This window comes from Saccopteryx leptura, chromosome 1 (assembly GCF_036850995.1).
Source record: "Saccopteryx leptura isolate mSacLep1 chromosome 1, mSacLep1_pri_phased_curated, whole genome shotgun sequence".
NCBI classification, from domain to species: Eukaryota; Metazoa; Chordata; class Mammalia; order Chiroptera; family Emballonuridae; genus Saccopteryx; species Saccopteryx leptura.
The window spans coordinates 259,718,592-259,731,685 of record NC_089503.1 but is presented as its reverse complement, the minus strand read 5'-3'; positions in this window follow the sequence as shown (position 1 = coordinate 259,731,685).

Below are 13,094 nucleotides of genomic sequence, written 5' to 3'. Positions count from 1 at the left end.
TAAGTAGGAGAGTCTCTGCTGGCTGGGGCCACCCTTGTGAGGCAGTGGCATCACCCATCCAGCAAGGGGTTACTCAGTCTGCTGAAGGCCCACGGTCAAGGCACATATGAGAAAGCAATCAATGTACAACTAAGAAGTCGCAAGGCGCAATGAAAAACTAATGATTGATGCTTCTCGTCTCTCTCCATTCTTGTCTGTCTGTCCCTGTCTATCCCTCTCTCTGACTCACTCTCTGTCTCTGTAAAAAAGAAGAAAGAAAGAAAGAAAGAAAGAAAGAAAGAAAGAAAGAAAGAAAGAAAGAAAGAAAGAAAGAAAGAAAGAAAGAAAGAAAGAAAGATACTGACCTGGGTTCCTCACCAACCCCAACATTGTTCTAGAATAGTAGCTCCAGGCCTGGACCTTATCAAGAGCCAGGAAAGCCTGACGAGGTGGTGACGCAGTGGATAGAGCATCAGACTGGGGCACAGAGGACCCAGGTTTGAAACCCCTAGGTCACTGGCTTGAGCATGGGCTCATCCAGTTTGAGCACAGGCTCACCAGCTTGAGCGCGGGGTCGCTGGCTTGAGCATGGGATCATAGACATGACCCCATTGTTGCTGACTTGAGCCCAAAAATGGTTGCTGGCTTGGAGCCCAAGGTTGAAGGCTTGAACCCAAGGTCGCTGGCTTGAGCAAGAGGTTACTTGCTCTGCTGTAGCCCCCCAGTCAAGGCACATATGAGAAAGCAATCAATGAACAACTAAAGTGCCACAACAAAGAGTTGATACTTCTCATCTCTCTCCCTTCCTGTCTATCGTTATCTGTCCCTCTCTCTGTCTCTCAATCTTTCTCTGTCACAAAAAAAGAAAAAGAACCAGGAGAGCCAGTGGTACACTGGAGCATGACCTGGGTGATGCCACTGCCTCACAAGGGTGGCCCCAGCCAGCAGAGACTCTCCTACTTAGTAATAAACAACCTGAGCATTTGGACAATGACTCACCTTAGCATACCTTGGCATAAAACAAACAGAGCTGAGAATCAGAGATACTAAATCAACCTTAGGGTGTACTTATCCCAGGTTGATAACACCTTCTGCACTACCACAGGCCATAGGAGGGCGTTATCACCACCATGTACAGAGAGGGAAACTGAGGCAATGTCTGCATGCGCAGCTGGAACAGCTTTAATACCTTCACTTTTTTTGTTTTTGGAGAGAGAAGATCATATATATATAGACAGAGAGAGAAAGTGAGGGTAGGGACTGGAAGCATCAACTCGTAGTAGTTGCTTTGTGTATGTGCCTTGACTGGACAAGTCTAGGGTTTTGAACTGGTGACCATAGCATTCCAGGTTGACACTTTATCCACTGTGCCACTACAGGTCAGGCTAAAACTTCCACTTTTAAATTTTGTTTGTTTTCTTTCTTTTTTCTTTTTTATTGTTCCCTGACTGGGGATCAAAACTGCAACCTTGGCCTTTTGGGACGGTGCTCCTACTGACTGAGCCACCTGGCCAGGGCTACCTTTTTTCTCTGTTTATATAATGCTCCATATATAGTATAGTAATATTTACACAATTTAAAATACAGATGTGTTTTCTTTTGAAGTGAGGAAAGCAAACATTAATAGGCAGTTTGGGTATTAGAGTGTGATGGCCCTTCTCATCCTTCCAGAGTTATGATCAAAGCAGGAGTTTTCTGAAACAGAAGACTATATATAAAGCACTTAGATTTTTCTCTTGTGTTGTCTTTTCCCCATAGTCTCAAAATAAAATATACCGGAACTGTGATTTTCAACTGGTGTGCTACAAAAATTTTTTAAAACATGCAATGATTGATTATTTAATCAGGGGCACTGACCTCTTTTCCCTTAGATTGTCAAGTTAAAAAAAGACAACAGCCAATACAACAATAGCCGTCCAACGTAAATAAGTCAAAATTATACTTTATTTTTGTCAGACTGGCAAAAAGTGTATGTTTTGGTGTGCCACAGAATTTTAGTAATTAGTTTATGTGTGCCATGAGATGAAAAAGGTTAAAAATCACTGTCCTGTAACTTTTTTTTTTAATTTAATTTTATTTATTTATTTATTTACAGGGACAGAGAGTCAGAGAGAGGGACAGATAGGGACAGACAGACAGGAACGGAGAGAGATGAGAAGCATCAATCATCAGTTTTTCGTTGCGACACCTTAGTTGTTCATTGATTGCCTTCTCACATGTGCCTTGACCGTGGGCCTTCAGCAGACCGAGTAACCCCTTGCTGGAGCCAGCGACCTTGGGTCCAAGCTGGTGAGCTTTGCTCAAGCCAGATGAGCCCGCGCTCAAGCTGGCGACCTCGGAGTCTCGAACCTGGGTCCTTCCACATCCCAGTCCAACACTCTATCCACTGAGCCACTGCCTGGTCAGGCTGTCCTGTAACTTTTTTTTTTTTTTTTCATTTTTTTTTTTTTTTTTTTTTTTTTTTTTTTTTTTTTTTTCATTTTTCTGAAGCTAGAAACAGGGAGAGACAGTCAGACAGACTCCCGCATGCGCCCGACCGGGATCCACCCGGCACGCCCACCAGGGGCGACGCTCTGCCCACCAGGGGGCGATGCTCTGCCCATCCTGGGCGTCGCCATGTTGCGACCAGAGCCACTCTAGCGCCTGGGGCAGAGGCCACAGAGCCATCCCCAGCGCCCGGGCCATCTTTGCTCCAATGGAGCCTTGGCTGCGGGAGGGGAAGAGAGAGACAGAGAGGGAAAGCGCGGCGGAGGGGTGGAGAAGCAAATGGGCGCTTCTCCTGTGTGCCCTGGCCGGGAATCGAACCCGGGTCCTCCGCACGCTAGGCCGACGCTCTACCGCTGAGCCAACCGGCCAGGGCCAGTCCTGTAACTTTTTTTAAGGTAAGGTTGATCAGGGTATAACTCACATACAACAGAGTTTATTTGGATGCATTTGTCCAGTTCTGGAAATATCAGCCCAGATATAACATTCCCATTGTCCAGAAAGTTCCACTGTGGTCCCTGTGCGGCCAACCTCTGACCCTACTCAAAGTATACGGTGATGAATACTGGATGAGCACGTTTGTCTTTGCCGACTGGATACAGGGAGCTACAGATTCAGTGGGTAAGGGATCTGGGGACTCCTGCTGCCACAGTCCCCCAAGGGCCTGGGGTAGGGTCAGCCTATGCCCCTCTGCAGTTGGCCAAAGTACCATTTTACATTCAGTGCTACTGAGTTTAGAGACAAATGGACCAGCAGTTTCAGTGGCCCCCACTCTGGCCTTGGGTGCTGGCCCTCCATCTTCTCACCTTAAAAGTGAAAGAAAGGTAAGTGTTGTTATAGACTAAATGTTTATGTCTCCCAGATTTTCATAACCTGAAAGCCTGATGGTGTTTGGAGGTGGGGTCTCTGGGAGGTGATGAGAGCATGATGGAATTAGGGAGCGTACCTGCCCTTCTGCTACGTGAAAACACAGCAAGACAGCCAGATGACTATCAGAGCGTTGATCTTCAACTTCCAGCCTCCAGAACTGTAAGAAATAAATGCCTGGTGTTTAAGCCACTCAGCCTTTGGCATTTTTGTCATAGCAGCTTGAACTATGCCCCACTGCATCCTGGGGTCACCACAAGTCCTCAGCCAGCAGCTTCATCCCGCCAAGCCTCAGTTTCCCTGAGACTCTCAAGAACTAGCCTGGTCACCTGACCTGTGGTGGCACAGTGGATAATGCGTCGACCTGAAAATGCTGAGGTCGCCGGTTTGAAACCCTGAACTTGCCTGGTCAAGGCACATATAGGAGTTGATGCTTCCAGCTCCTCCCCCCTTCTCTCTCTCTGTCTCTCTCTCTCTCCCTCTCTCTCTCCTCTCTAAAAATGAATAAAGAAAAAAAGAAAGAAAAAAAAAGAACTAGCCTGGTGGGGCCTGACCTGTGGTGGCGCAGTGGATAAAGCATCGACCTGGGATGCTGAGGTTGCCGGTTCGAAACCCTGGGCTTGCCTGGTCAAGGCACATATGGGAGTTGATGCTTCCTGCTCCTCCCTCGGTTCTCTCCATCTCTTTCCTATCCCCCCTCCTCTCTCCCTAAAAGTGAATAAATAAAATCTAAAAAAATAAAATAAAAAGGACAAGATTTCTTAAAAAAAAAAAAAAGAACTAGCCTGGTGGGGCTTTTATAGCTATTAAATGAGATCTCTTCCAACAAGTCTCAGCTGGGCATTAATAGGCATTAATGGCTTATTATGTGCCTGTTCTGTGGCCATCCCAGCTCTAGTTCTTGGTCCTGAGAGTTTCCAGCTGGGCATCCCATAGCTCTTCTCTTTGCCTCCCGACACTGCCTGCAGCCACATCCCACACCTTCTGCTCTATGTCCCTGAGGTGGCCATGGCAACAAGGGCTGGAGGCAACAAGTCACTGGGCAAGAAGGTGACTTGAGGAATTCCAGGACAGAGGTGGTGCCAGGTGCAGTTCATCTTGTCCCTGCCTGGGGCTTTTGCCCTCCCCCCTAGAGGCAATTGAGGACATCATATGCTGTCCAACTTGCCAGGCAACCCTGGCCATCCAAATTTGGCCTTCTAGCTATCTGCTGGAGTCTGCAAATTATCAAAGGAAACTGGGAGTGACATAAAAATAGTCCCTGAAATCATTGTGTTCTCTCCCACTCCAGGACCTTTGCGCATGCGGTACCCTCTGGCATTTCCTGTCCCCCATTTGTATCTACAAATCTCCTCTTCCAGGTCTTTGTCAGATGTCCCCTCCTCCAGAAAGCCCTCCTGGACCCTATGCAGTGGTCTTAGCACTGGGTGTCTAGATTTGGCAGTGTGTGTTCAAGTTACAATTTTGCACTTAAAGTAATGACTGGATTAATATCCATCTCCCTTGTTGATGGGGTGCCATGGACAGGCAGGGGTAGAGGTGCCTGGCATATAGTAAGTATTCAATAAAGAGCAGTAGAATCAATCATTGCATTCTTTTTTTTTTTTTTTTTAAGATTTCATTTATTGATTTTACTGAGAAAGGAGGGGGTACCAAAAAGCAGTTGCTTCACTCTAGCTGTTCATTGGTTGCTTATAGTATGTGCCTTGACCAGGCAAGCTCAGGGTCTTGAACCGGTGACCTCGGTGTTCCAGGTCACTGCTCTATCCACTGTGCCACCACAGGCCAGGCAATCATTAAATTCAATAATTACTGAATCCCATCTTTCATTCATTCAACAACTTGTTATTAAGCAGAGTAGGGCACCAGGCTGGGCTCTGGGTCCTGGGGATATGCTATGAATAAAGAAACCCGATCCTCTGCCCTCCTGTAGGACCCCTGTGGTCCAGAGGCTCTTGCTAATTAATGATCAAGTGAAGTTCTTGAATAATGGTGCCATTCTTGTCACACCAGTCCTGTTCCTGTTCCCCAGAGACAGATGATACATTTATGAGCCAATCATCAGATGCATTTATGAACCAATCGTTAGACCTGACTTGGGCCCAGTTTTCTCATCATGGGAAAGAAAGGATGACAAACCCCAGGCTACCACGGATCAGGTACTTTCTCTGAGCCTAACCAAGGGTTCCCTCAGGATCTTCATAACCTCTTGTGGGGGGGGGGCAGATTCATCCTAGGGGAGGTCAGACTTAACAAATAAACATCTAGGCCCCCAGTTAACTTTGAATTTCATGTAAACAACCAATACATTTTTTAAGTATAAGTATAACCCAAATGTTGCATGAGATATAATAAAATAATTTTTTCATTGTTTATCTGAAATTCAAAGTTAACTGAGTATCCTGTAGTTTGTCTGGGAACCCTGACTCATTATCATGCCCATTTTACAGATAAGGAAGTGGAAGCCCAGAGAGGATAAATGATGAGTCCCAGGTGGCACAGCCAGGGAGGAGCAAGAGGAGGACAGAAGTCAGACCATGGGACCCAAGGTCTTTAGTATTCAATTTCTGCCTCCAAATAGCCCAAAATTGAGTATGGGGGTCCCAAGAGAGCAAAAGCCCCACCTTTCCTGGGTCAGGAGCCCCTTCCTCATTCCCACCGCAGGTACTGGAGGCAGCAGCCACTGTAGAGGACTTCCAGGACCAGAGCCTCTGGGAACAGCTAAGGGGAACTCATACCATGGGCCATCTGAATTCTGGCAACTGATAATGGGGCAGCCAGTCCCCTGTAAACAACTGGTCTTATGTCACTGTAAACAACTAGTATCTAGAGTTGTCACAGTGCCCAAGTCTAGGTGTGATTGCCCTGTGACTCGATACCCTGCCACTGGCCCCTGTCACTCGATACCTGGTAAACAGCGTTCGGAGAATGGGCTGCAGCACCCAGTCTGGTCCATGAGGTACAGGGCCAGGGGTGGGTTGGACTTCAACTGAGGCCCTAACCCCCCTCAGCAGTCAATGCTTGCTTTGTTCTGATACTAAAAATAAACATCAGTCCAGATACCTGTTACTTGTCAATAGTCCCTCTTAGTCATCAATCTGCCCTAATATTTCTCAGCTGGCTAACTGGAAGGTCTTTAAACAGCGTTTCGATTCTTTGTAACAATGAATCCCGATACTTGGTTACCTTACTCAGGGGCTGGCCAACTATAGCTCTGCTCATGACCTAGAAATGGCGTTCACACTTTTAAATGACTGAAAACAGACGAATAGACAATATATTGTGACATGAAACTATATGAAATTCAGTGTCCACAAATAAAGTTCTTTTGGGATCCAGTAATGCCCACTCACTTGTGCACTGTGTGGGGCTGCTTTCAAGTGAGCTGAGCTGAATGGTTACAATGAGAGACAGTATGGCTGGCAAAATTTCAAATACTGTCTGGCTATTTATAGAGAAAGTTTGTTGATTCTTGTTCTAAGCTCTTGGAAAGTCTCTGTCCCTATATTGCATTTATATCCTGTTAGTATTCAATGGTCCACAGTGTTCATATACTGTACAGTCAATGGGCTCAGTGGTTCATGGTGTTCATATAACGTGTAAACAGCATATCCTTTTACTTTGTAAGAGTCACATTCAACCAGATATGCTGACATGCAGGATGCAGGGAATATTTGGTCTCTGACAGCAGTCAATGTCTTGAGACTGTGTGAACAGTCAATACTGGGAAACCAACTGAGACAAGATACAAAGGGTAACTGAGCATTATGTAAAGGAGAAAGGAAGGCTCTCGCCCCTCTTGGGCAGGACCAGGAACTCTGAGCTGACGAGCTGGACTTTCTCCTAAGCATGATGGGGAGCTATAGCCAGAGTGGGAGCAGAGCATGGATACAGGGACAAAACTTCTTGTGACCTTGGCCTTCCCATTCATGCTGTTGGTTGAGGTGGCCAGAATATGGACCTTTCCAGGCCTGGAGCCTGGAAGCAAAGTTGCTTCAGATTGTGATTGAGAGGATTCATGGGAGAGGCCAGTGCACATATAACAGAGCAGGGCCTCTGGTTTCCTCTCCAATACCCCAAACACCAAGCAGCCTCCAGAGATGGGAGACAGCAAGGAGTTGGGAGCCAGAGGTGAGGCAGGGACTCTCTCACTCAGAGGGGTGTGCTCTGGGTTCCACTGTCTTCTTTGTCCTGGTGTGTTCACTGCACTCACCATATCTGCAGCACTGCTCTCTCAGAGCTTCCCTTACAGAGGAGGCAGAGGACAGCCATGAACCCATCAATATGGTTGGGGTTTTTTTTTGTATTTTTCTGAAGTTGGAGACAGGGAGGCAGTCAGACAGACTCCCGCATGCGCCTGACCGGGATCCACCCGGCATGTCCACCAGGGGGCGATGCTCTGCCCATCCGGGGCGTTGCTCTGCCACAATCAGAGCCATTCTAGCGCCTGAGGCAGAGGCCACAGAGCCATCCCCAGCGCCCGGGCCATCTTTTGCTCCAGTGGAGCCCTGGCTGCAGGAGGGGAAGAGAGAGACAGAGAGGAAGGAGAGGGGGAGGGGTGGAGAAGCAGATGGGTGCCTCTCCTGTGTGCCCTGGGCGGGAATCGAACCCGGGAGGCTAACGCTCTACCACTGAGCCAACCGGCCAGGGTGTTTTTGTTTTGTTTTTAATCAAGTGAGAGGCAGGGAGATGGAGGGACAGATTCCCACATGCACCGGGACATGGACCCACCCAGTAACCCTTGTGTGGAGTTGATGTTCTGCCCATCTAGGGCTGCTGCTCTGTTCTTGGCAACCGAGCTATTTTAGTGCCTGAGGAGAGGCCATAGAGCCATCCTCAGATCCTCAGTGCTCCGGGGCCAACTTGCTCATTCAAACCATGGCTGCAGGAGAGGAAGGGAAGTGGGGAGGCGTGGAGAAGCAGATAGTCACTTCTTCTGTATGCCCTGACTGGGAATCACACCCAGAACTTCCACACACCAGGCTGATGCTCTACCGTGGAGCCAACCAGCCAGGACCCAATATGTTCTAATTATGAATTCTAGAAGCACAAGGGAAGAGCTAAGAGAGGCAGATAGGCCTTCTGAAGAGGGGACCTGAAGGAGGAGAGGTGGGGCCTTGTAGGGAGTAAGGGAAGGGCTCTCTGGGCAAAGGCCCTGAGGTGGGACTGAACCTGTTGTGATGGAGATGGTAGGGGCCGGGCCACATGGGCCCTCATGGCCTTTGGGGAGGGTGTACAAGGGATCCGAACCTTGTTTCACAGCCCTTATGGCTGCTCTGGGTTGAAGGCACTGAGACACCAGCAAAAAACTCCCACTGCTCTGCTTGGGCTTTTAGAATATCTTTGGTTCATTCCACAGTTGAACCAGCTTGGCATTAAGCTGATGTGAGTCAAGGCCAGAAAGGCCACTGACCAGAGCAGGGAAGTTCCAAGAACACATGGGCCTCTGAGGCAAGTGATATGTGTTGCCTGCTCTTCTAAGGCACAGAGCTTGGCAGGTCCTGAGGGTGATACAGCAGCAGAAGGCACCTCCTGGGGATTAAAGCTTGGCCAGCTCCAGAAAGTCAGCATGTGGGAAACATGGTCTCATGTTTCTGGTTGGGCATTGCTGGGCTCCTGAGAGGCCTCAGTCTTGGCAACCAGATACAGATACCCTCAACCCACGGGGTCAAGACTGGGTCAGAGATAGGGGGGTATTGGAGGTGAGGTTTTGAAGGATGAGTAGAAGTTTGCAGATAAGAGAAAGGCATCCAGGAACGTGACATGCAGGAGGCCCCAGTTTGGCCTCATCTGGCCTCTGCAGCTGAGTGACCCCAGACTATCCCTGACCCGCAAGTGTTTCTCCCACTCGATGGGAAAAGGACACAGGCTCTGGGATCAGAGCAGCCCAGGCTTGAATCTAGGCTTTTCCACTTTCTGGGTGATTCTGGGCAAGTGAGGCCACACCAAAATTTTTCCCAGTTTACAGGAAAATATACTGAGGCTTATAGAGGGAGGCTACCCATCTTAGGATGCAGATGAAGTAGTCAAAGCTAGGGACTGTGGTCAGACTTGGGGCAAGGCATGGGACAGCTGAGAATCAGGAGGTGAGTGACTCATGTAAGGCCATTATTCTGAGACCTAAGAGGAGGGAAGAGCAAGCTGGCCAGTGGGCATAGCAGGTGCAAAGGTCCTGAGGTAGGGACCTATTTGGCAGCCTCAAGGGATAGCAGGGAGGCAAGTGGGCTGGAGTCTAAGGAGCAATGGGTAGATGAAAGAAAAGGAGGATGGGTAGTCACAGGGGCCGTGCAGGGGCTTGGGGATCAAGAGGAGCCATGGTAGGTTTGGAGCAGGGAAGAGATGGAATCTAGAGTGATCATTGGCACCTGAATCAGGGTGGACCTGGGAATTCAGAGACCTGGGGGTGGCCGCACAGGCTCCGGTCTGCCAGCATTCGCAGCTCAAACCAGCCCATGTCAGCACAGGCCTGCAGTGGCCAGCGCACAGCACTACCCACTACTGACAGACAACTACATGCCAACACCAAGCCCAGACTGGCCATGCACCAAGCACATGTCTGCTTCCCACATTGGCTGAGATGTATAAACCAACATGCAAGGCACATATAATATGTGTGCACACAGCTCAAGGTGACTCTGCCAGCAAGGCCGACACACAAACACACAGGCGCTCTGTTAGCACTTTCCTTCCAGGCCGCCTGCAAATCATCCCCCGCCCCTTGTCACATCATGAGGAGGCTCAGGAAGTGCTGCTGAGGGTTCCCTTGAGAGCTGGCTTCCTGTTTTCAGAGGTTGGGAACTGCTGATGGTATGTTCTGGAGGCCTGCTCCTCCCCGCCACTACCTCAGTGCTCCCCCCATTCCAGCCCAACTAGCTCTGTTTTGGCTGCTGTGTTGCACAAACTATCCCTTCTGTCTGGAATGTCTAGCTCCCTGGTGAACTCCTCTTCATCCATCAAAGCCCCAACTTGAATGTCCTCTCCTCTTGGAAGCCATCCTAAGACCCACCAGTCCTCATACTGTCCTCTGATTCCATCCTGACTCTACAGGGCTGGAGGTGTCTGTGGATTCCACAGTGTCCTTGGGACTCATTTTGCTGTCCTTGTCATGATGGCAAGATGGCTTCCATCACTTCCAGGCCTATTATCCCCTCTAGGGAGCCCCCAAACCCTCAGGATGATTGGTGCAGCCAGAGTTACATGCCTATCCCTGAACCAATTCCTGTATCTGTGGTGACAAAAGGCTCTGAGAGACCAGATTTGATCTCATGTCCACATCTGAAGCTGACAGATGGACTTGGCTCCTTTTGCTCACTAAAGGCAGGCAGGGAGGGTAGATGCCCCCAGACCTGGAGGTCCCTGCCTGCCCCATCCTGTCTGGGGCCTTGGGCAAGTCACTTGTTCTTTGTGTCTCAGTTTTCCTACCAGGCTCAGCAGGGCTGAGGTGCTGGAGCACAGAAGCGTTCGCCCCTCCCTCACCCGCTGTTGACTCTGTAGCCCCGTACTTCACTGTTGTTCTTTGTGGCCTCCCAGACAGTGGCCCAGTCTTGCAGGCACTGATGGCCACCTGCTGAGTCACTCACCAGTTCCTCCTGGGCCCCTTGCCCAGCCTGATACTTTCTGGGGACTTTCCTAGCCTTCCCTGAACATCAGAAATAAGTTAGAGAAGACTCTAGGGCAGGGGAAGAAAGGGCAGAAGACAAGTGTGCAAGTCTGTGCACACACTGGCATAGGTGTATTCTCACATCCTGTCCTCACCCATAACAGAGAGGCCACAACCACTTTCACTGGAGAGGAGGACTCTGCACATGAACACCGTGCAAACCCTTACCTAGGGCTGTGGGCTCCGAGCGCTGAGGTGAGCATGGGCATTGTGTTGTACCTATTCGGACAGATGTTAGCATACTTGATGTACATGTGCCCCAGGTAACCGGCCCGTTTCTGGTCTCTACACATGTATGCACACGTGTGTATTTCTGCATGTGTGTGTGCATTAGGGCTGTCCTGTGTGTGGAGCCCTGTGGACAGAGAGACCCAGCCCCTTGCTGTAAAAGGTGCATTTGGTGGAAGAAATTCCCTGGCCAAAGGCGGGAGGGCTGGGAGACTGTCAGGTTCAGGGAATAGCAGGAGGCTACAGGGAACAGCAGGGGTGCAGGGTCAGGCAGGCTGAGGGATGAGGAGCTGCATGAGTGAGCCTGGGCAGCCTCAGCCAAAACTGAGCTTTTGGAGGAAGTGACATCAATTCTGAACTATTCACCGGGCACCTACCCTGTGTGCCTGGAGCTGGGGACACAGTGGAGCCCTGGGGTAATAGAAACCACAACAAACAAGTAAATATATTAACTCTGGGGAAAGGGAAAGATCAGAAAGCAAAATGCAGGGATGGGGACCCCAGGGGTACCTAGAGACAGGAAGGATGTCCTGAGGAGGTGATGTGTGATCTGAAGCCTGTAGGAGAGAATGCCCTGGGCAGATCTGGGGAGAGAGAACTCCAGGTGTAAGGCACAGCAGGTGCAAAGGCCCTGAGGTGGGGATGAGCTGGCAGAGGAGCCCCATTCAGGAAGATCTAAGCTCAGAGCAGGGAGGGGAGGCATCAGGGGACAGCCCTGGTGGAGAGCAGGGCCACTAGGACAGGCTGTCCTGTTACTGGACCCCAAGAGGAAGTTGTCTCCCTTCCTGTCCGTCCTCAGCACACCCTGTTCAGGACAGAATGTGCTGGGAAGAGAGGTCAGAGGCAGCCTGTGTCTGGTGGATGGAGCAGGGTAGCAGGAGGATTCCTGAACAGCAGCCTGGCTGGGCTCCCTGCCAGCGAGGGTGGAAAACAAGCAGTGGAAGCCCTGCCTGCCTGTCACCCCATACCCTGGGCCTGGCCCAGCCAGGACAGGCAGCAGGGATGGTAAAAGGGTCAAAGAGTGACAGAGACAGAGAGATGGAGAGCTAGAGACGGAGAGGTAGTGAGAGAGGCAGAGATTGCAGAGATGGTGAGACAGAGATAGGGAGACATAGAAATAATGACAGAGGCAGATAGTGAGTCAGAGTGAGACAGAGATGATGATTAGGAGAGACAGTGAGCAAGAGTCAGAGACAGCCTGACCTGTGCTGGCGCAGTGGATAAAGCGTCGACCTGGAACTCAGATGTCGCCAGTTCGAAACCCTGGGCTTGCCCTGTCAAGGCACATATAGGAGTTGATGCTTCCTGCTCCTCCCCACCCCCCTCTCTCTTTCTCTTCTCTAAAATGAATAAATAAATAAAAATAATTAAAAAAGAGTCAGAGACAGAGATAGTGAGTGAGAGCAACTGCCAAGGCAGTGACAAAGACAGACCCTCTGAATGGGTTCCAGGTCTGGCCTGGGGGTCCTGGGAACAACTGCAAGGCAGTGGCACCCCCACCCCCACCAGAAACTTTGTTTACACCAGAGTAAGGAGGAAAACCCCTCCAGTCACTCAGTCATCAGCAATGCCTTCACACCTGCTATGTGCTGGGGCCAAGGACACAGTTCTAACTTAGCCCTGCCCTCAAAGGCTCAGACAAACAAGTAAATATCTAAAGAATTTCAGAAAATGGTGAGGGCTATGAAGACAACAGGACAGGGGGATGAGGCAGGGACTGAGAGGGGTGGTGATGACTTCAGCCAGGAAGTTGGGATGTACTTGAAAAGATGAGGTTGAGGACAAAGAGGAGCCAGCCATAGAGAAAAGCCTTCAGTTGAGGAAATCACCAGTGCAAAGACTCTGCGGTGGGAACCAGCTTAGCAGCCAGGGATGG